At 40.2% G+C, this 25096-nt stretch overlaps 1 long non-coding RNA gene across 2 annotated transcripts; it reads left to right on the forward strand.

Annotated features, from left to right (window-relative positions):
- The first annotated feature begins 21800 nt into the window (after nt 1-21800).
- Nucleotides 21801-22652, forward strand: LOC126263676 (uncharacterized). 2 transcript variants are annotated; one of them, XR_007546886.1, is made up of 3 exons: nt 21801-21918; nt 22041-22148; nt 22600-22652. It is a non-coding gene; the product is annotated as an uncharacterized LOC126263676 (long non-coding RNA). The 2 variants fall into 2 exon arrangements; XR_007546885.1 differs by lacking the exon at nt 22600-22652 and adding an exon at nt 22252-22304.
- Nucleotides 22653-25096: the final 2444 nt, after the last annotated feature.

Raw genomic sequence — 25096 nt, forward strand, 5'->3', positions numbered from 1 at the left:
TTAACACCTGAAAATGCTGTGTGCTCCTTTCTCTGTGAGGTAATGGATGGGTTAAACAAAAAGGTTTCGAACTCCAGACATATTTTTTGATTTAACTAAGGCGTTTGATTGTGTTGATCACAAAATATTGCTCCAGAAGGTGGACCATTACAAAACACGGGGAGTAGCTAACAATTGGTTCACCTCTGGCAACAGAAAGCGAAAGGTCACTATTCACAATGTTGAGAATGGCTATGTTGTGGGGTCTTAGCGGGGTATAGTCAAGTGGGGAGTGCCCCAGGGATCAGTGTTGCGGCCAATCCTGTTCCTTAGTTATATAAGTGATATCCCCTCTAGTCTTATGGGTAACTCTAAAATATTTCTGTCTGCTGATGACACTAATTTGGTAGTAAGGAACGTAGTGTGCAACATTGGCTCGGTTTCAAATAGTGCAGTGCATGAACTAAGTTCATGGCTTGAAGAAAATAAACTAACGCTAAATCACAGTAAGACTCAGTTTTTATAGTTTCTAACACGCAATTCAACAAAACCTTACGTTTTCATTTCACAGAGTGAGCATATGATGAATGAAACTCAACAGTTCAAATTTCTAAGTGTTCAGACAGATAGTAAACTGTCGTGGAAAGGCCACGTTCAGGATCTTAATGCTGCCATTTTTACTATTCGAACGGTATCTGAAGTTAGTGATCGTTCGACACGAAAATTAGTCTACTTTTCCTTTACTTTCATTCGCTTATGTCCTATGGTATTATATTTTGGGGTAACTCTTCCTATTCTAAAAGGATAGTTTTGGCTCAGAAACGGGCGGTTCGGGCAATAAGTGGTGTGAGTTCACGATCCTCTTGTCGACCCCTGTTCACGAGTCTGGGTATTTTGACATTGGACTCTTAATATGTATATATTCTTTACTGTCATTTCATGTTAACAATGTTAGCTTATTCCCAAGAATAAGCAGCTTTCACTCATTTAATACACGGCAGAAATCAAACCTGCATTTGGATTGGACTTCCTTAACTCTCGTGCAGTATACTGCTGCATCCATTTTCAATAAGCTACCACTCAAATTCAAAAATCTTAGCAGTAATCCACGCACTTGCAAATCTAAACTGAAGAATTTCCTCAAGGGTCACTCTTTCTACTCTGTCGAGGAATTCCTTGAAACATTAAGCTGATTCTTGTTGTATTGTTGATTGCGTGTAATTAAACTTATGGCTTGACTTGTTTCGGGTTCATAAACATTTTATTTTTATCTGTTATTACTTTTATGTTGAAATTTAATGTACTGAAACGTTCCATGATTTGGAGATTTGCTTCTCAATTTTGTCCTACGGAACTTGACGTGTAAATAAATAAATAAATAAAGATGCAAGTCATTCTTCATAACATTATGAGATGAAGGATCTTTTTTCCACCTGCAAAGCTAAACAGCTGATTTCTCTGCAGGCTATGTTTCACTTGAAAATTCTTTTTCTGGTGTCCGGCTTTTCTCGAATAATTTTCTAATGACCTCTTAGCAGTTTAGATTAAGTCGTTATGAAATACTACAAAACATGAGTTTCAGCTGATTGGCAAACTCTTTCCGTAAGCTGCGAAATACACTGAGCTGACAAAAGTCATTGGATACCTTCCAGTATCGTGTTGGACTTCCTGCTGCCCGGAGTAGTGCAGCAGCTCGACGTGACATTGACTGAACAAGTCCTTGGAAGCCCCCAGCAGAAATATTGAGCCATGCTGCCTCTATAGCCGTTCATAATTGCGAAAGTGGTACCTGTGCAGGATTTTGTGCACTAACTGACGTCTTGATTATGTCTCATATATGGTCGATAGGATTCACGTCAGGCGATCTGGGTGGCCAAACCATTCCCTCGGACTTTCCAGAATGTTCTTCAAATCAATAGTGAACAACTGTGGCCCGTTGGCATGGCGGATTGTCATCCATAAACATTCTAAACATTCCATCGTTGTTTGGGAACATATCGTCCATGAATGGCTGTAAATGGACTCCAAGCAGCCGAACAGCCCACACGAAAACGGAGGCCCCACCAACTTGCAGAGTGCCTTGTTGACTACTTGGCTCCATGGCTCGTGGGGTGTGCGCCACACTCGAACCCTACCATCAGCTCCTTCCAACTGAAATCGAAACTCGTCTGACCAGGCCACAGTTTTCCTGTCATCTAAGATTGAACCGACATGGCCACGAGCACAGGAATGGTGCTGCAGGCGATGTCGTGCTGTTAACAAAGGCCTTCGCGTCGGCCGTCTGCTGACATAGACCGTTAACGCGAATTTGCGCCGTACTGTCCTAATTGACACATTCGTCGTACGTCGCATATTATTTCACGCACTGTTTCTTGTCTGTTAGCACTGACAACTCCATGCAAACGCCACTGCTCTTGGTCGTTAAATGAAGGCCGTCGGCCACTATCTTGTCCATGGTCAGAGATAATGCTTGAAAAGTGATATCCTCGGTACACCCTTGACACTGTGGACCTTGGAATATTGAATTTATTTCCGATTTCCGAAACGAAATGTCCCATGAGTGCGCATGTGTGTAGCTCCAACTACTTCAAATGGTTCAAATGGCTCTGAGCACTATGCGACTTAACTTCTGAGGTCATCAGTCGCCTAGAACTTAGAACTAAGTAAACCTAACTAACCTAAGGACATCACACACATCCATGCCCGAGGCAGGCTTCGAACCTGCGACCGTAGCGGTCACGCGGTTCCAGACTGAAGTGCCTTTAACCGCACGGCCACACCGGTCGGCTCTCCAACTACTAATCCACGTTCGAATTCCGGTAATTCCCGTCGTGAGGCCATAATCACGTAGGAAACCACTTCACAAGAATTACCTGAGTATAAATGACAGCTCTGCCAATTCACTGCCCTTTCATACTTCGCGTATGCGATATTACTGCCAACTGTGTATGTCCATATCACTTTCCAATAATTTCTGACAGTGTACTTCACAGGCTTTCGCACCGCCGGCCGTGGTGGTCAAGCGGTTACAGGCGCTACAGTCTGGAACCGCGCGACCGCTACGGTCGCAGGTTCGAATCCTTCCTCGGGCATGGATGTGTGTGATGTCCTTAGGTTAGTTAGGTTTAAGTAGTTCTAAATTCTAGGGGACTGATAACCACAGCAGTTGAGTCCCATAGTGCTCAGAGCCTTTCGCACCAATGGGGCATTAAACTGAGACATGATTCTAACGTTGCAAATCATGAGTGGTCACAGTTTAAGGGAACATAAATGTTGGATTTTCGCGTCTCTCTGACTCATTATAAACGAAGCACAAACTCAGTTGGACAAAGAAGAAATATGGATTCAGTCATTTTTGGATGAACCATCCCGTCATTCGCTTCAGGTGATTTAGGAAAAGCACAGAACATTTTAGGAAACAAGGCTCCCGGGCACATATTTTCATTTCACTTCTCACATATAACTGTCCAGCGTTTACTTCGCACTGTAGGTGTCTCAATACTAGTCACTCAAAGATCCCCTTAGCAAAATTTGCTACCCATACACCGGATTTTATATTCAAAATTTGTCATACACCCTCTCGACTAACTGTTGAACTAAACTGATCAGCTGCACTTTTTCTTCCTTTTGCAAACAGAATGGCACTCTTACACAACGATGACTGCTTTGGAGAAGAAAAACTTTGGCGAGATCGCTACAAAAAGTATTTAGTAGATAATTAATTTCGATAAATTTAATTTACCATCTTCAGATGTGTAATAATATTTTTGATGATTTCTTCATGACAGAATACTACTGATAATCCCTACACACCATATTTACGATACTTGTGTTATATCATTACAAAACTGCAAGTACCTTCCCTTGACATTATCGCTAAGTCAGCGACAAATACAAAGGAAAAGATATATTTTTAAGCTTATTATAAGGAACAGAATTTAGACTTTACGCTAAAAATTTTTAATAAATTATTAAAATCAAAATACAGCGGTGTTCAATCCATTATCTGAAGCCAGCGCAATCAATCTGAAAATTACACCATTATAGTGCAACGCATCACATATATTGCACCAAAACATTTTAAGCGATGTGATAGCCTATACATAGGACATTGAGTACTACGTAGGATACCAGCAGAAAACCGCCAAAACTAATTACTGTTGATACAGGATGGTATTCAATTGTTAGGAAGTGGAAATGTTTCAGATCCTAACCTTTAATCCTTCGGGAATTATTGGACAATGATTTGACGTGGAATTCGAACTTCTTTAGTGCGTATATTGTCACGTAGAAGAAGGTATAATTAGATGAATGACAAACAGTAACTTCACTTAACGAAGGTTTGTTCAGCACTTACACATACAAGAGCGCGGAGCGAACTGCCTCCGGCCAGAACGCATACAGTATATACACAGCTACAGAACATCCCAGTACAATGATTCTTGATATTTGTGGATACTTCCAGAATGTTCTCGAATCGAATATAGAAATTAAAATTCTTCAACAGAGGTGAGTTTTGAACTCACGACCCTCCAGGTTACAGTTTCGTCTGATAACCACTCCACCAGGGTGCTACTCAGCTTCTTCTGCGACCCCAACTTAAGAAACCAGCGTCTCGGTGTTACGTCCTAGTCCGCAAACGAGTCATTGGTCCTGCACACTCCAACTGCCGATGACTGATGCTCGCCCTGGCGGTGATCTTCTTAGAACTTCTTTTGCCGCTAGGATCTTCGTTACCTTTTCGCTTGTTGCTTGTCGCTGGAACTTCGAGTTTATTCTGGGTGGCAGGATCCTTGTAGAGCTTCATTCGTAGGACGTGGACCGTATCTCCGATCTTTCGTCGTCTTGTGTTGGGGTCGAAATCTTCAGCTTTATAAGTAACATCACACAACTGTCTTACAACCCTATAAGGTCCAAGGTAGCGCCTGAGGAGCTTCTCAGAGAGAACAACCTCGCGAACAGGAGTGAAGGTCCATAGGAGGTCACCAGGCTGGTAGACAACTGGGCGGTAGCTCGCGTCATACCTTCGCCGATCTTTTTCTTGAGCCTGCAGCGTGAGGAGTCGGCCTAACTGCAGAGCTTCCTCAGCTCTGGTTAACACCTGGCCGATGTAGTCGTCATCCATGTCATCAGGATGTAACGGAAACACAGTGCCCATAGTCGTCGTCGCCTCAAGCCCATGCGCCAGGAAAAATGGCGTAAATCCTGTGGTGTATTGTTTGGCGGTGTTGTAGGCAAACGTCACGGAAGGTAGCACCTCATCCCAGTTGCTCTGCTCAACATTGACGAACATTGATAGCATGTCGGCCAAAGTCTTATTAAGGCGTTCAGTAAGCCCGTTAGTTTGCGGATGGTAGGCAGACGTCATGTGATGAGTAATGTTGCACCGACGGTTTATCTCTGTCACAAGATTCGATTGAAAAACTTTTCCCTCAATCCGTGATTAACGACCTTGGGGCACCGTGTTTTAATACAATGTCTTCCACGGAGAATTTGGCTACCTCGAATGCTTCGGCTGTTTTCACAGCTTTTGTAATGGCATAGCGTGTCAGATAATAAGTGCAAACAATAATCAATCTATTGCCACTAGCGGACGTTGGAAATCGTCCGAGGAGGTCAATCCCAACACGCTGGAAAGGCGTTTCGGCTGGTGGAATTGGTATGAGTCGACCAAGTGGTTTCCGAGGAACTGCCTTTCTCCTCTGGCACTCTCGACAATGCGAAACATAGTGACGGACACTCCTAAATAAACTTGGAAAGAAAAATCTCTTTCGGATCCTATCGGATGTCCTAATAAATCCTAAATGTCCGGCCTCAGGTGTGTCATGGGATTTCTGTAGAACATCTAAGCTCATGTGTTTAGGAATCGCCGGCCGGTGTGACCGAGCGGTTCTAGGCGCTTCAGTCGGGAACCGCGCGACCGCTACGGTCGCAGGTTCGAATCCTGCTTCGGGCATGGATGTGTGTGATGTCCTTAGGTTTAAGAAGCTCTAAGTTCTAGGGGACTGATGACCTCAGATGTTAAGTCCCATAGTGCTCAGAGCCATTTGAACCATTTGTTTAGGAATCACTGGTAGCCACCTCTTTCCAACGGACCAAAGTTTTTCCTGCAAAGTAATCCATTAACTACCTTCCTACTGTCCTTTCACATCCTCTGACCGATTTAAGGGAAGCATAATTTGAGATATATTGGAGTCGTCTTGCTGCTCAGCAGAGAGATCCTCGAGTGCAGTGAGATAGTCACTATCTTCATCAAAGTCTTGATGGTCTTGCACAGGGTTTCTTGAGAGACAGTCGGCTTCTTGGTATTTTCTTCCACTTCCGTACATTATGGTAATGTCATACTGTTAAAGGCGTAATGCCCACCTGGCGAGTCGTGTTGTTGGATCCTAAAGACCTGTCAACCAACAAAGTGAATGATGGTTTGTCACAACTGTGAATGGCCTTCCATATAGATACTGTCGAAATTTGCACATGGCCCAGATCACAGCAAGACATTCTCTTTCTGTAGTTGAGTAGTTTCTCTCGGATTTTGTAAGTGTCCTAGAAGCATAGGCTATAACCTTCTCTTTTCCATCCGAAATCCGCACCAGAACAGCACCGATCCCATACCCACTGGCATCTGTGTGTAGTTCTGCAGGTGCTCTCTCATCATACAGACAAAGTACAGGGTCAGTCGTCAGAGCTATTCGCAGCACATCGAAAGAATATTGTTGAGCACCATCCCAGATAAACATAGCATCGGCTTTTAACAACTCTTGGAGTGGCCTGGCTTTGATACAAAAGTCTTTGTTAGAACGACAGTAACAAGAACATAATCCGAGGAAGCTTGTCACATCTTTAGTATTGTTAGGAATAGGAAATTCCGTTATAGATCTCACCTTTTCTGGGTGTGGCCGCACACCTTTGTTTGACACAAGGTGTTTCTTTTGCTCCAAAGAGACACTTTCTTGGATTAAGCTTTAGTCCGCCTTGTTGGAGACACTTAAGAACGGCCATCAGTCTTTTTATATGTTCATCAAATGTCTCTGAGAACGCTATAACGTCGTCTAAATAACAAAGACACATCGTCCACTTCAGGTGACGTAGAAGATTATCCATCATCCGTTCAAAAGTTGCTGGTGCATTACACAAACCAAAGGGCATTACCTTAAACTCATACAGGCCCCCAGGGGTGATGAATGCAGTTTCCTCACGATCAGCCTCATCTACTTCGATTTGCCAGTATCCCGATTACATGTCCATGGTTGAGAAAAACTTAGCCCCCTTCAGACAATCTAGGGTATCGTCAATTCGTGGAAGAGGGTAAACGTCCTTTTTAGTTATCTTATTAAGCTTCCTGTAATCAACACAAAAGCGCCAACTGCCATCCTTCTTCCTGACGAGGACCACTGGTGACGACCATGGGCTCTGCGAAGACTAAATGATGTCATTCTTCATCATTTTCTCTACCTCGTCGCGAATTATTCGACGTTCCGTTGCTGACACACGGTATGTTCTCTGGCTTACTGATTGATGGTATCCTGTGCTATTGCTGTGCTTCACCGTCGAATTGTTTAATTTGCTCTTCACCTGTGGATTGAAGCATTCAGAGAACTCTTGAAGAATGGCAAATAGCTTCTTCTGTTGTTCCTTAGTGAGATCTGGTGATAGTCGAGCTAGAAGATCTTGTAGTGGTAGCGCTAATTTCGTCCACAGACTCGGCATGGGAGGTTTCTACGACGCTTAGCTGTTCTTCAATTAACGGCTCAGCGTTTGCTACACACATGCGTCTTGGAAGGATCTGCGGTTCTCGGCGACAGTTAACTATCCACAATTCACCGAATCCGTTCTTCAACGAGACGACAGAGGCTGGGATGACCAAGTTATTTTTCAGTAGTATGCTTCTCTTACACTCCACTACAAGATCCATGGGTTGATGCATGGCATGACACGTAACATTTACCTTTTAGCGCTGACTGCAGGAATGATCACTTCATCCAGCACACACAGTCTCCACACACACGGATGCGCATCTTCCTCTCCACGGTATCTCATCTCATCTTGCATGATCTTCGAGAGACCACAATCTACAACTGCCTGAGAAGCTTTCAAAAAGTGCGAGAATGACGTCATTACTACACTCTTGTAAGACTATGAATTATAAGGGCTGTGTGTGGCCACTTATACCCACACGAATGGTACATCTTCCTGTGGGTTTTACATATTTCCCATTAGCCACCTTCAGCAGAAATGTTTTGCTGTCGACGAATACGGTTTTCTGCAACTGGTGACGTTACTTCTCCGAAATGACTGGATATGATGCTCCAGAGTCCACAAGAGCTTGGGCTGGTCGGCCATCCTTGAGGATATCGACTTAGTTTACTATCATTTTTGTAGTGACCGACGGCGGAGGATTTTTCTCTTCGTCGGCCTCACCTCCAAAGAAGGTCGCACCCTTTAGTTTTCCAGTTAGCGGCGGCTACGTGATCGGCTGGAGCTTCTAAACGGTGATGGAGACCTTGATCGGCGTGTTGGGGAGCGTCCTCCCCAGCGGCTAGCTTGCGGCGATGGTGATCTACGTCGTCCTGCACCCACATCTTCTTGTTCATCTGCGTCGTCCCGAGTTCTCGTCGGCTGAGATCGGTCTGCTGTCTTCTGGCACGCGCGTCATCAAAAATCCGCCGCCTCTCTCGACAATAGCGTACCACATGTCCCAGTCGTCCGCAGTGGAAACATACTGGTTGGTTACCGTGGGTCCTCCAGACGTCAGTCTTCCTTGGTGCCCAAACAGGTTCCTCATGCGGCATTGTAGGAACGTAACTCCGCCTGGGTCTCGACTTTTTCACCGTTTTAAAGGGAAATGAAGAACCAGAGATTGAGTTCAATGTCTGTTCCACTTCCTCCCTTATGACCTCTCGAAGCGTCTCGGTTTTTTGCTCGCTGTGCAATCCAAGTAGCCTCTGAACTTCCTCCCTCATTATCTGACCAAGAACACTTGTGAAATCATTTGCTTCCTCCATCACAGGCATCGATACGACGTTTGCAAGCCGTTCAAACTTCTTGCGTGTAATTCTTATAACGCATTATCTCGATATACTGGCACCATTTTATGAAGTCGTTTGCTGTAGAAACCTCCTTCAGGAGTAGGGGTTGATACACGTCCTCAGCAGCACCCTTCATGCGATGTGCAACCTTATCTTCCTCCTTCATTTTTACACAGACGTCTTAAGTGTAGGATGCTGTAGTTTCTCCTGGACGCTGTGCCCTGCACTTTATCTGCAGCCTTGCACTTCTGTCGTTGTGTGTCACCGAAATACGTGCGCAGTTCCACCTTTAACCCTTTGTTGCCTGACGGTACTTAAAAGTACCAGTAAGTTTTGACTCTCATTATTTTCTCGTGGTGCAGTTTCGTGATCTGAGAGCCCGTCGGTACGTAACAGTAACTCTGCTCTACTGTTTCAGAGATGTTATTGTGCAATACATAGACCTCTCTGGCGGTCAGAGCTTGAAATTGTTATTCGCGCGCTGCTGTGAAAACAGAAGATTGTATGTGCTTGTTTCCATGGTGTTGCCCTGAATTTGTGCCCAATTTATTGAAACTTCCGTTGAGCTTTCCATTGTAAGTACTTACCTTATTTGTTTTTTATAATAGTTTGAAGCATTAGGTTACAAGTGAGTGAGATAAAGTGGAAAATATGAAGCGGACTTATTAGTACCGCCAGGTTGTGCGAACACTTTATTGTAGCAACAGTGCGTTAGCTCCACTTTTTCTCACATAGATGGACGAAAATTGTAAAACTGGTGGCTACTTTCGACCTTTGAGTGATGCAGAGATTGAAGCAATTTTGTATGAGGACATTCCCTCTGATATTGCTGAGGATACTGACATCGAAGATGATGACGAAAATGTTAATAATTTTGACAACGCTTTTTCGTGCAATTTGCAAGAGGCAGATTGTGAAACAAACTCCACTTGTTCTTCTAATGATGCCTCAGAGAGTTCTTTGCCATTTACATCTTCACCTCAATGTGAATATTGGACAAACAGAATGTGGAGAGACAAACACATTGAAACAAGGAACTGTGAATACAGATATAGTGAAGGTATCTTCTTACACTTAGATTATCATAAATTCTTTTTCAGCATTAGTCAATTTCTTCTTTTTCGTTTCACGAATTACTCTAGAATCCTGTTCCGTCTGTGACAACTGCAGTACTATTTCCATTCATGTATTCGTTTTGCAGGGCCTATGGAAGAATTATTTCAGCATTGCCTCACAGCTACTGATGTTTTTACTTTCATTTTGAAGCCAATTGTAGAAGACATAATTTTCCAGAGCAATCTGTACGCAACACAGAAGGGAAAAATTTTAAATCTGAAGGAACATGAGCTGTTTGCTTTTTTGGGAATTAATTTATTTATGGATTACCACAATCTGCCGTCGTGGAAACACTACTGGTCTGCATGTGATGACCTTGGTGTTTCTATAGTAAGGCGATGGGTGAGTAGGGACAGGTTTGATTTTATTTTGAGTAATTTACATCTTAATGACAACACAAAAATTCCAGAAAGAAACACTGATAAATTGTATAAAATACGCCCGCCTCTGACTGCTTTGAATAAGCAATTTATGTCCATATACAGGGGCACTAGAGAACTCAGTATTGATGAATCAATGATTGTCTTCAAGGGAAGAAGTAGCATAAAGCAATATAATCCATTAACACCAATGAAAAGAGGCTATAAACTATGGGCAATTTGTGATCAAAAAGGATACACACTCAATTTTGAAGTGTATCAAGGTAGAAATGAGACACTGAAGAAGGACTTTGAAGGGTACGGTTTAAAGGGAGAGAGTAGTACTGAAATTGTCTAAACCGTATTGGGGTCAGTACAGAAAATTGTACTTTGACAATTTTTTTACTTCTATTCCACTTTTGGAGAAATTAAAATCCGTAAATACATTTGCCTGTGGAACAATTAGAACAAACAGGAAAGGTTTGCCAGCGAATTTACCTAAAGAAAAATGTCTAAAGCGTGGGGAATCAAATCACAGAGTGTCATCTTTAGACCTAACAGTATTTCAATGGAGGGACAATAAAGTAGTGTATTTTGCGTCAAACTTCCATGGCACTGAACAGGGCGTAGTGTCAAGAAAACAGAAAGATGGAACTAGTATGACTATACCATGTCCAGTTATTGTATGTGATTACAATAAAAAACGTGGGTGGTGTGGATCATGCGGACAGATTATGTTCAACTTATGGTCTTGACAGGCGATCAAAGAAATGGTGGCACCGTCTCTTCTAGGGAGCAATAGAAATTTCTTTTGTCAATGCTTACGTCATTGTCAGTGATCTACATGGGGCACTGCCACTGCTGGAATTCAGGAATGGTGTGGCACTATGGCTAATGAATGAACAGCAAGTGCCAAATCTCAAAAAGAGAAACTCTGGTAAAGATGAAATAACTCCCCCAAAGAGAAGGAAAGATAACTTTTCTGTTCCTAAGGATGTACGTCTTGGCAACCGAGGAAACCATTTTGTAGTGTTCAGTTGTAAAAGAGGACGATGCGAAATGTGTGCGAAAAATAAAATTCAGTCGAGACCACATTCACAATGTAGTACATGTAAAGTGTATTTGTGCTGCAATGAGAAAAAGAACTGTTTCCTACAATTTCATGAGGTATCACTATATACTGTCAAAAATGTATAGCTATGTTACTATGTATTGTAAAGTTGCTCTAGAAGGTAAATTTATGCGAAATTAAAAAAAAATCAGAAATATAATATTTTGTTAATTAATTTTCTAATGTAAAAATATTTAATATTTATGTGGAATAAAGTACAAGTTATAAAAATTGGAGCATTTTTCTGCGCATGTTGTGATTCTGTCCATGGATTCTGATGGTACTTCTGAGTACCAGGAGTGAAAAAAGTTGTAAAAAATAAAATAAAATTTCACAAAAAATCCTACCGTCATTGGAGGCCACAATAGCATAAATTCTGCAAAGAAAATGTTAAAAAGTAAATTTTTTCTTATGTCAGGAAACAAAGGGTTAATACTTCCCAGCTTGTGAACTTCTCCTCGGTTTTCTCATACCACTGCTTGGCAGTGCCCTCCAAGTAGAAAAATGCCCTCCAAGTAGAAAAACACACGGTGTCATCTCATTTGTTAATTTTGGCTATACACTCTTATACCGTCAGCCACTTGTTTGGATCTTGGCCATCATGCCCAGAGAACCCGGAAGTTTATCTCATGTGGTGACATACAGTTGCTGTCATCGTAACGTCGTCTTCTTCTTCTGTCTCCGATAGATTGCGATCTGTTGAATATGGCTCGAACTAGGATTCTTGCCACGTAAACGGCGGCTCTGTCGTGGCCTGACGGAAGCCACTGTGTCATAGATAATGTGCTGTATCACAAGTTCCAATACCCAACGTCTCCACCAGAATAACGTCACGTAGAAGAAGGTATAATTAGATGAATGACGAACACTAACTTCACTTAACGAAGATTTATTCAGCACTTGCACATACAAGAGCGCGGAGCGAACAGCCTCCGTCCAGAAAACATACGATATATATACAGCTACAACACATTCCAGTGCAATGAATCTTGATATTTGTGGATACTTCTAGAATGTACTCAAACCGAATATAAAAAATAAAACTGTACAGTCCAGGTGCGTTTTGAACTCACGACCCTCCATGCAACAGTTTAATATTATAACCGCTACTCCACGCTGCTACTCAGCTTTTGCCCCCACAATGTGATGGTTCTGTTTTTATCTTTTAGATAGAGGCTGTTGCATACAGCTGCTAGGTTGTTATTATGTCTCGCATCCAATTTGTCTGTTCTGTAATAATTTGAACAACTTAGACCTTGAGCTGCACTGTTGTATAAACGAAAGATTATTGATTATTTCTTAATATCCTATATCTCATTTTGTAGATAGAACGTAACATTCGCTGTTGTTTAGGTAGTTGGATGTCTCATATTTTGCTAATACTCGTTCAGTATTTTTTGTTAAATGGTTTGAACGTAGACTCGAGCTACGTAGCAGTATATAAGTCGCATAGGTGGTGATATATTTCATATGTAGATACCTAGCAAGGTTATAGCCTTCTACTCTTCAGACAGAAGGTGGTAATACTCTCTTGCATACAGGTGCTATATATCCCGAGTGGTTAGTTCCTCAGTAATTTCAGCCGTATGATTCTGCACGTGTACCTCGAGCTACGGAGGTGTAATAAACGATTCATTAAGGGAAGCCTCTATTCCTTCGTTTATTAACTATTTTAGCTTTTTGCAGGTTTATGTCATATCCTATGGGTTATGCAAGTTTCCATCCACATTGGGTAGCCTTTTCGTAGGTTGATGTATGAAGACAGTTGGTTGGCTACATTACTACATCCCTAGGCATTAAGTTATATATTAGTTCTTAACCTACATTAATGTAATACAATGAATGAGCTTCCGTGGGTTTGTGAGTCAAGATTGCGGTTTGGTTTCTCATGTTCAGTATTCTTTGGCTACAGACGTCCACGTACACAATCTAAGATGATGACTGTAATTATTTGTGACAGTTTTCCGTTGGTAACCTATCAGTGTTCATGTCCCTGTTATAGACTATCACATCGCCTTAATTTTTTGGTGCACTAAATAAGATTCCTCGCGCTATAATGGTATATTTTTCAGATTCGTAAGGGACCGAAGACCTTTGCAGTCTGGTCCCTTCAACCCCACAAACCAACCAACCATCAGATTGGTTGCACTAGCTTCAGATATTTGGTTGAACACTGATGCATTTTAATTTTAATAATTTATTAAAAATTTTTAGCATATAGTCAAACTTCTGTTTCTTATAATAAGTTTAAAATTTGTTTTTCTTTTGTGGTTGTATTTGTCGCTGACATAGCGATACAGTCAAGAAAAGGTACTTGCAGTTTTGTAATGATATGACGCAAGATTTGTAAATATGGTGTATAGGGAGTCTTAGTAGTATTCCGTCATGAAGAAATCATCAATAATATTTTATAAACATTTCAGAATTTTTACTTATGTGTATCTGGAATCATGGTTGTTTTAAATTACATATTTGACTTTTACTGATAGAATCTATGCACTGCAGGTACACCTGTTGTGCTTATGATCAGTTCGTCTCGTGCATTGGTTTTTGGCAGTTAGCCTTGTGGCGCCCTGGTAGGCATGACGTGTTGTGTTACGGGGACGAAGTTTTGGCGAATTATTATGTACATAGTAACTTTAATTCTGACGTGTCAACGCATCGCCCTTGTCATGTTTTATGTACCTGGAAATTCAATTGAAAGATTTTGTGTGAAGGTGGTACAAGATGTTTGTAATAATCTTTCTGAAGGTATGCTATTATTTGGTTCTTCTAAGAGTGAAATTTGCATTATTTGGGTAAGAGTTTGTAGCAGTTCTAATTTTATTCTGAAGATAGTAACTTAGTGTTATCGAAACCGGCTATCTACTATAAATATTTTTTTATAGCGATCTCGGTTAAGGAGGTCTTCTTCTCTTAAGTAATCACTACAGATCGCCCCTTCGAGCTCAACATGAGTAAACTAACGGCGATGATTGTTCCACAAGTGTTGAAACTCACAACAAGCCTATGAACATACGTACGTAAAGAAACTTATCGTTACGTATGTGACTGCAGCAATTCCTTTAAGGATGCTGACATTACATATTGTCTAAGATGTATTTTAGAGTGACTATCATCAACTATAGTTTACATTGATATTATACCATTTACTAGTTGTATCTTAAAGTTGGGACACTAATACGAAAATGACGGACGCGTTATTCTAAACAGCCGCTTCGACCTCCTATTTTATTAGTCACTGTTCAATAACAGTAGGCCTATACAGTCTTTGGATACAAGTAAATGGTTTAACAAATGTTCAAATGTGTGTGAAATCTTATGACACTTAACTGCTAATGTCATCAGTCCCTAAGCTTACACACTACATAATCTAAATTATCCTAAGGACAAACACACACACACCCATGCCCGAGGGAGGACTCGAACCTCCACCGGGACAATGGTTTATCCAATTTCTTTATTCTTACTACAGAATTATCTTGACAGTTGTGTTGCATATCATCTAATAACTGCCAATGGTTATGATTCACTTATACGGCTAAAATACATCCACAGCCTATCTCCATCCACTGTTTCCCATTGTTTCCTCACACAAGCTACTTTCGAATCTTATGTGTTCTTAAATACACCTATCTCAATTATTTTCTCTGAAACACTTGCTATGTGATGGAGGTCAGTTTCAATTTAGACACATCCCCAAGGACTGAAATTAATTCATGTTACACTGATGCGCAAAAATTAAGGTCGAAAGTTACTTTCGCATAACGTGTCTACGCCAAGGAACACTGCTTAATGAAACTTGGACCATATATAGAAAGAAAACATAATGTATAGTACAGAATGTAACTGAAAGAAATAAGCGACAAGTTGAAGAGAAATGACTCTTTTATTCAAAAATAATAATCTACATCTACATCCATACACCGCAAGCCACCTGACGGTGTGTGGCGGAGGGTACCTTGAGTATCTCTATCGGTTCTCCCTTCTATTCCAGTCTCTTATTGTTCGTGTAAAGAAAGATTGTCGGTATGCCTCTGTGTGTGCTCTAATCTCTCTGATTTTATCCTCATGGTCTCTTCGCGAGATATACGTATGAGGTAGCAATATACTGCTTGATTCCTCGGTGAAGGTATGTTCTCGAAACTTCAACAAAAACCCGTACCAAGCTACTGAGCGTCTCTCTTGCAGAGTGTAACAGGCCCTTTTATTTATTATTATTGTTCCCGCTCATTCGGGATCTGAATAGCAGCCCAAAATTAGATAATTGATTAATGTGACCGTGTACCTAATGGGCTGGCAATCGGATTGGACTGCTCAGGGGATGTTACATTCCGTATTGTCCTTCGCAAATACTGTAATACGTACTGTTTAGTGACAAGAAGGACACAACACAGTTTCACAAACAAGATCTATATTCTTAGCAAAAGCACAAAATAAGGAGACAGCCACTTCCTTCGTCAATACACTGTTAATGATGGCTAATCTCAGCACAGGTTTCTTTAGTTATTCTTAATCGTCACACGCAACATCCAATCACTGTAATCCATGTAATGCCGGCGCGGTAGACGCGGAAGTTCAATAGCGGCACTTAATATCACTGAAATCACTCTGTAATTAAACTTTCTCACTTTTCCGTATAATACTAACACAAAGGGGTTAAACCGTGGTGATGGCCACTCCCTTTGTCGATAATTTACATTAATTCAACTGCTGGCTTCTGCACAGCTCTGCCCGCCTCGCGGGAACCTACCACACCCTGACTCGGCACTTCTCAACTCTAACTAGTGGTGGGCAGGAAATCGCGTATCTGTTAGAAATCACAGTGACTGAGAAGTCGCAGATATCACAGTAGCAACTTTACAGAATCTAACTGCGATTTCAGTCACAGTTAGCAGTCGTTAGTAGTATTTCACATTCAAAGACGTGAGCCATCTATTGGTCGAATTTAGCACTGCTTTCTGCGATTTCAGTGACAAGTCGCAACTAAGAGTCGCAAGTAGCAACTAAAAAAGGCGGTTAACAGTGGCACCTGTTGGCCAAAGTTCGTACTACGTCCATCTTTGCGGTACGCTATGGAGTCCAACTGCGATTTCCGTGACAAGTCGCAACTAAGAGTCGCAAGTAGCAACTAAAAAGCGCGGTTAACAGTGGCATCTGTTGGCCAAAGTTCGTACTACGTCCATCTTTGCGGTACGCTATGGAGTCCAACTGCGATTTCCGTGACAAGTCGCAACTAAGAGTCGCAAGTAGCAACTAAAAAGCGCGGTTAACAGTGCCATCTGTTGGTCAAAGTTCGTACTACGTCCATCTGTGCGATACGGTATCGAGTCTAACTGCGATTTCCGTGACAAGTCGCAACTAAGAGTCGCAAGTAGCAACTAGAAAGCGCGGTTAACAGTGCCATCTGTTGGCAAAAATTCGTACTACGTCCATCTCTGCGATACGGCATCGAGTCTAACTGCGAATTCTGTGACAAGTCGCAACTAAGAGTCGCAAGTAGCAACTAAAAAGCGCAGTTAACATTCTTTGTCGAGTGCCATCTGTTGATCACTTTCGTACTTCGTTATAAGGACATGAGATGAGATCGATGTATGGTCGAAGAATTGAACCACGGCCTATGTTATTGGCGGCTGATTCGATCCCATTCGTTAGGTCTACGTCACTGGGATTACCCCAACTAGTTGAATTTCAATTGTTGAAAATTCCCCGAGTGGGGACAGTATTACCTGATTTTCTTCCATTTCGTCTCTGGTCGTTCAAGGGTTTACTTCTTGTTTCTGCCAAGATGAAACGATCACGGAGGAGCGAATTGTGGAATCATTTCACTGTTCTGGATGAAGAGTATGCAAAATGTGGTTTATGCGGCAAAAAGTTGTCGTACAGAACCAGCACGACGAACTTGAAGAAACATATCGAAAGGTCGCATGTAATGGTGAACTTTGCGACAAATTCTTCAAGATCCGTCGACCCTGTGTTGCCAGAGCCAGGTATGTTGCAACAACTGAGTGTTTTATGGGATGATTAATTGTTTTTTGTCTGCACTCTTTTTAAAACAGCGCTGTTAATACCAAGAAAACAACATGCTAGGCTGGGTGATATTTTAAGTAGATCATTTAGAAAATTTACTCTTGGGGCTAGGATTGTACTTTCAATTTTCTACCTATGGTATATGCGTTTGTAAGTGTAATAATCCCCATCGAGCTTAACTGAAATTTGAACGAGATATTCTCGCCGTCCGTGGCACTTGAAATGTGCGCCATTGTGTTGTGCTGTTGGCAATGCCACGTGATAGCAATAGCCAATAAGAATTCGACATAAACGCCCGAGGCAGCCGTTACCAACATGCGCGCACAACGTTTACACGGGGAAACACTTATAATTTCTTCAAACACGACCATTTCCTGTGGAAATTGCGCAGTTGTTCCTCAAATAGTTAAATGACATTAACTGTCCGAATTATAGTGAACATTTCAGCTTCTTTAAGTATAAAATTCGAGTTGAAAATATAGGCACTTATGCAGTTTAGCAGGTACGGAAAAAATTTTTCATTTTTTTTCAAAATTTGATCTGACTCATCATCATGTGTCGTTATGCGGTGGGGGGAGTCTGCAGTGCCCCCCCCCCATCCCCCCACAGGCTTCATTAGTGTCAAATCAATATTTTCGAATCATAGGCGGCCGCTGCCGCGGCCGCATTCCAAAAAAAAAAAACTCCCAACCTAACCTCAAGTGGGCTACGCTACAGATCAATATGTTCATCAAATTGCTTCATATTACGTATACATGTTCTTTAAACAAGAGTACATCAAACCATGTATTAGGTTTTCGAAATTTCGATATTTCATTTTTTTGCCATGTTGGACTTAGAAAAGTTGCGTTTAGATTAAGCGACAAAAGTTAAAGTTCTTAAAACAATTTTTTTGATGTAAATAATTGACTGGGGCGAAAATAAATATCGTATTCGTAATCAGCGTATCACATTTGACTATAATCGATCAAATTTTGAAAAAAAATGAAAAATTTTTTCCGTACCTGCTAAACTGCATAAGTGCCAAAATATATAGCGTAGTGTAACAGGCTGCAAAGCAACCCGCGAGCCCGCTCTATTTAAACTAGAACGTGGAAGTTCACTTCCCTGAAATTTATGTTCTACGTCAGACAGTAATTAGAAATAAGTTTCCACTTTTTTTGTTGCTGTATAGTGTAACTCAAGGCTGCGATTTGATTTTGATTGTACCAAATTAACATTGAGTGAAGTGCGATGTAATTTAAAATCTGAATGGTGTATTGTATTTCACGTGGATCTTAATTACTGTTATATAAGATTTCAAACTTGAAGTGGCGCGAGGAAAGGTTTACATTGCACGTATAATTAATAGAACAGAACAGAATCTTTATTTGCCTATCGGTATGTTATCCATACAATTGGCGTCGTCAATAATTGAATACATAAAAGCAAAATATAATTATGCAAGTATTAATGAGCAGGACAAATATACATATGCCAAAATAATGGTAATAATAAAATAATCGTAATTACAGTGGTACTACACAGTGTTAACATAACAGCAGTAGTAATAGTTAATTACATTTATCACATATTATACAAAAGTATCTATATAATTATGTGTTATCTTATGTAGAAAAAAAGTGTGAATGCTTATACATTACTGTCGCACACCTATAGTCATACTTCATTATGTAGTTACCACCTGGTTACTGCTAGTGCATACTTCCTGTCTATCACTGTTTAGAAACTCATCAGTTGAGAAGTATAGCATACATTTGAACCACACTTCTATGGGATGCTTCAAACTATTCATTAATAGAGTGCTTTCTGTTCTTATGATTTAATGTCAGTCTTGAGTATGAAGATCTAGATTACTGTTATTTTGGATGTTATGAGCGTGGAGTTGGGATCTTAAATTAAAATTCTTAATGTAAGTACACATACGGGGCAGAGTCATTATCTTGAATTCTTTAAAGCGTTTTTTTGCAGCTTTGTCTTGGTGGTGGATGCAATATACATCTGCTTTCTTCTACCACTTCAAGATGGTACTTGAATTCACTGAGTTACCCCAAAACAGTATTCCATACAGCAATCGCGAATGGAAGAAAGAAAAATATGCAGAAATTAATAAATGTTTACTAATAATGCATCTCATGTTGTGTAGTAGGAAGAGAGTACTAGCAAGTTTGCCACACAGATGATTTATATGCTTATCTCATGTGAGTTTTTGATGTAAATGCAATTCCAGTAATTTAACACATTTTGTGTCTTGTTTAAATGTCTTTAGGGTGAAGTAAACTACCTCCATTTTTATTTTCTGTATTGATAATTGATTGGCCCTGCACCAGTCACTGCTCATTTCACTTACAACTTTGTAGTATTCTAAAATATATTTCTGATTTCCTCCATCAGTGATGAGTGTCATGTCATCAGCATACAGTACTTGGAAAGTAAATTGTACTCTAAATGTATATCCTGCCTCTGTTGCTGACACAATCTGTATGCTGATGTTCAGCTTATTGTTTTATAGGTGAAGCCTCTCTTGCAGTGGAGTTGCCAGAAGAAGGCACCACAGCCAGCAGCACACAGGGGGAAGCAGTTCCCTCCACATCAAAGCATCAGACAGCCATCACAGAATACGTTCCCAAAAGGATGGGACAGATTCAAAAGAAGAAGGTGGATAGCAAATTAATGGGTCTGTTCACAAAAGACTATCAACCTTTCTCTATTGTAAATGACTCAGGATTTCGTAGTTTTGTACATGCACTGAATCCCGCTTATGAAATACCGAGTAGAAGGACTGTAACAAATGTAATGTTGCCAGCAGCATATGCGGAAGCAAATGAGAAAGTACAACAAAAGCTGCACGGTATAAAGACAATCTGTCTAACAACAGATTGCTGGACATCAGCTTCTAATGAAAGTTACATAGCTGTGACTGGACATTTCATAAATGAACAATTCAGATTACAGTCTGTACTGCTGGAATGCAGTCATTTCAGTGGTGCCCATACCAGCTCAAATTTGTCCACAGCTTTGATTAAAATTACAGACAAATTTAGTCTTGGTGGCAAAATTTTAATGGTGGTCACGGACAATGCACCAAATATAAAAAATGCTATTTCCACAATTCTCAAGTGGAAACATTTTGGTTGTTATGCTCACACTCTTAATTTAGTTGTGCAGGATGCACTTAAAAATGTTCAGGAAGTTCACCAGAAAGTCAAGACAATTGTAGGTTTTTTTAAAAGGAGCAGCAGTGCAACAGAGCGGCTCTTAACATGTCAACAGAACAGTGGCAAAGTAAACATCAAGAAATTGATCCAGGACTTGCCCACAAGGTGGAATTCAACCCTGTTCATGTTGGAACGTATTGTCGAATTGTCAGAGGCAGTGAAAATTACAGTTGCCCTTTGTAACAGGCCCACAGATCTTCCGTCACTGTCAAATGATGAGTGGGAAATCTGCTCCGAACTCTGTTCGATTTTGAAACCGTTTGAGCACGTTTCGAGGCAGCTCAGTGCAGAGGAGTACCCAACTGGCAGCTTGGTAAGTTAATAAATTACATTATTTGGCTCATGTAAGTTCAATGTCATTTTATCGTATACTTTCCTTATATGTTGTGTAGTTGTTAGCATATTTGTCTCAATTTTCAGGTTATAGTCCTGACACGTGGACTTCTGGCAGTATGTGACGAAATAGCCAAAATGCAGTTACATGAAGTTTCAATGAAAGTTGTTGAGGCACTAAAAGGAGGGCTTACAAACCGGTTTTCGAATCTTGAGCAGAGCAGGTCCATTGCCCTTGCTACTCTGCTGGATCCACGTTTCAAATTGCTGGCATTTCAGAACCAGGCAGCAGCAGACAACACGAAGAAACAGTTAATTAATATTGTTGCCCAGAAACTGGAAAAATGTAGGCCCGTAGGTATTCAGCCTTCACAATCTGTTGAGCCAAATAATTTGGCAACTGAGTCCTTGACTGTGTGGGGCATATTTGATAAGTTAGTGAAACATGCACAGCCACAGGGCACAGTACAGTCATGTGCTATTGTAGAGGTTCAAAGGTACATTGACAGCTCAGTCATCAGTAGAAATGAGGATCCTCTGGCATGGTGGAGACAAAATCAGTACATATACCCAAACATTGCAAAAGTAGTGAAAGAGAGGTTTAATGTTGTAGCAACTTCTGTGCCTTGTGAGAGGGTCTTCTCAAAAACGGGACATTTAATAAATGACAGAAGAACCCGCCTCAAGCCATCGAATATAGAAAAACTAATATTTCTGAATGCCAATGGTACCTGTGATTAGTGCTGGTAAGTGATACATCATTAGAACACAGTACATTGTTAAACTACTCATAATCAGAATAGTTGTATATAAACAAGAATAATTATCATCTTCAATATGTTCCTTACATGCATACACTGTCTTGCAGAAAATTCTGGAACCGTGTGAGGTTTCCTTCCATGGAGGTAACTAGGCACTTTCAACACAAGCAAACAAGACCACACAACTGTATGATGCCTAGCAAAATGTAAAATATGTGAGTATTTGTGTCCAATATGTGTAGGAAGCCTTTTACTCTTCTCGAGCCCATGTTGTCATGTAGAAAATTGTGAACTCATTTGTATTTTTATTATATGCAGGTAACTGGGCACATTCAACACAAGCAAACAAGACCACACAACTGTATGATGCCTAGCAAAATGTAAAATATGTGAGTATTTGTGTCCAATATGTGTAGGAAACCTTTTACTCTTCTCGAGCCCATGTTGTCATGTAGAAAATTGTGAACTCATTTGTATTTTTATTATATGCAGGTAACTGGGCACTTTCAACACAAGCAAACAAGACCACACAACTGTATGATGCCTAGCAAAATGTAAAATATGTGAGTATTTGTGTCCAATATGTGTAGGAAACCTTTTACTCTTCTCAAGCCCATGTTGTCATGTAGAAAATTGTGAACTCATTTGTATTTTTATTATATGCAGGTAACTGGGCACATTCAACACAAGCAAACAAGACCACACAACTGTATGATGCCTAGCAAAATGTAAAATATGTGAGTATTTGTGTCCAATATGTGTAGGAAACCTTTTACTCTTCTCGAGCCCATGTTGTCATGTAGAAAATTGTGAACTCATTTGTATTTTTATTATATGCAGGTAACTGGGCACTTTCAACACAAGCAAACAAGACCACACAACTGTATGATGCCTAACAAAATGTAAAATATGTGAGTATTTTGGTGTTTCATAATTCATGCTAAGAATAATTTTGCCTGAATAAGTTATTTAGGATGTATGGGATAGAACTAGGAACATGAATGAAATAAATGTTTGGGCTCTGATTCACTTTGTAACTGTGCAAAGTTGAGTGTTATAATGTATTGCACTAAGATAATAGCATAATCCTTACACTATAAAGGATCACAAACAAGTCATTCGTCATACACTGCGGGCTTACTAAAATTTAATTTTTTTCCTTTTGTTCCAGATACCTTTCACTTCCTGCAAGTATTTCACTGTGGCATAAATGTGAGTTAAATCACTAGCATCAAAAGATAGGTAACACAGACCATTGATATCACTTCCAAGACTGTGTTTTCTTTGTCATATTAGTTTCTGTTTGTTGGAAAACACAGATTTAGTTTTGTTGATATATGCACGGTAATGAACAATTTAATGAGGCAGAGACCACATATTTTTAACCAGAATTTCATCATCATCCACTACTATATTTAAATCTTATAGATCGTCAACTATTTGTTCATTCGTTTGTCCACAGAAAGGTGACAGAGAAACAGGTCATACTGGGAGCAGTAGGTCTGTGACTTGGATGGAGCACAGTTACTGATTTGATGCCATTAAGGCACAAGGCTTTTTAATGATTAAAATGGTGAGTGAATGTAAGTACTGGAAGTGTTATTTCTGTATACTAAAACCTGCTGCTTTAAGTTATGTTTCAGAAATATCTTGAGCACCTCGACTTGAAAAATAACAGGAATACCATCTAGAATATTACAAGTGAGGACAGTCAGTCAATGATAATCCATGAGCTTATGCTGAAGGAAAAAAATTCTATACATGTAATAAAAGTTGATTGTAATGTGTGATGTTGTAGACATACAATAATCTGTTTTGTGCTATCTTTTACATAATGAATTTGGTGACAACATGTGGATCAAAACTGGAATGAGCAAAGAATACCAACCAAATTTAAAACCCAAAAACCAGAAAGAGCCACGACCAGCGGTGGAACACACGCAAGTTTGAAAAATTTGTTCTACATGCACACTAATAGTGATTCTTTTCTTTTTGTTGTTGTTGATTGTAGATGTACATATATGTCCCTGTCTCCTGCTAAAAATGAACCATCCTAACTAGCAAATTTTACTTTGTTATTTAGAACTTTTTTAATTGCATTAATTACGAGCCACCTGCACTTTGAGAGGACTAAAACTGTTGAGATTTTATTATTCATTCAATAACAAGATTAATATGTGGGGTATGTGAAATGTGTGTACATGTTTGTTTTGCTCATACTTGTACAAATGTTTCATGTAACCTGACGAGGCGAACCCAAGATTCAAGAAGATGAAGAAGAGGAGGAGGAGGAGGAGGAAGAAGAGGAGGAAGAGGAGGAGGAGGAAGAAGAGGATCCCTCAAGACTGCAACATAAAATATTTAATATGTAGCACAACAACCGTACACAGTTGATAACGTCCTTCTGGGGTTTTGAGGAGCTGGTTTTCCTTCAGACCGTGGGCAAATGCCAGGACGTATAAGTTTCCAGCTCAGAAAATGCTCATTTTTATGAATTTGTCAGTAAAATGCTGTAGATAAATACCAAAAGAAAAATGCTTTCTGTAACACAGATCTTTTATTAAAAATGTGTCCTAATAACAAAAGTTGTAACTTTTTTAAATATTTGCAGTCTGTGTAACTTGAAAAACTGAATTATGTAGAAGAAACAGCTTGTCTACATAACAATGTAACTGTATTTACACCAACATTATATAATTTAATATTTACTGACAATGCCATATGTAAAACCATAGATAAATAAAATCTATTTGAATTTAAACAGAAATACAGTAGCTGCCACCACATATTTGACATTTCCTGAACCTGTTCAGTAAATTATGAGTGTGCATTTTACCTGGTAGGAAATAGCTCTTATCCCTTGCAATAGCCAGTCAGATGGCATTAGATATGTGCACAAGGTTACTGCTCACTGTACTCACTAGCATTTCCCGAGACCACTTGCTAATGCACCGTTAAGTCTCTTACAAAGCTAAAAATGTAACGAATTTAATGAAGTTTGTTCCTGCAGTTGCAGGTAAGTTCACCAGGTGAGAATGTACCTTTCCAGCACCCAGTGTCTTTCTTTGAACCAAATTAAGAGCAAGGGCTGCAGACAAGTTTAAAATTTGGAGAGCAAGTTTAACATTTCATCTTTCTAATAGACACGGGTAAACAGTCCCAT

This window comes from Schistocerca nitens, chromosome 6 (genome assembly GCF_023898315.1).
Source record: "Schistocerca nitens isolate TAMUIC-IGC-003100 chromosome 6, iqSchNite1.1, whole genome shotgun sequence".
In the NCBI taxonomy this organism is placed as follows: Eukaryota; Metazoa; Arthropoda; class Insecta; order Orthoptera; family Acrididae; genus Schistocerca; species Schistocerca nitens.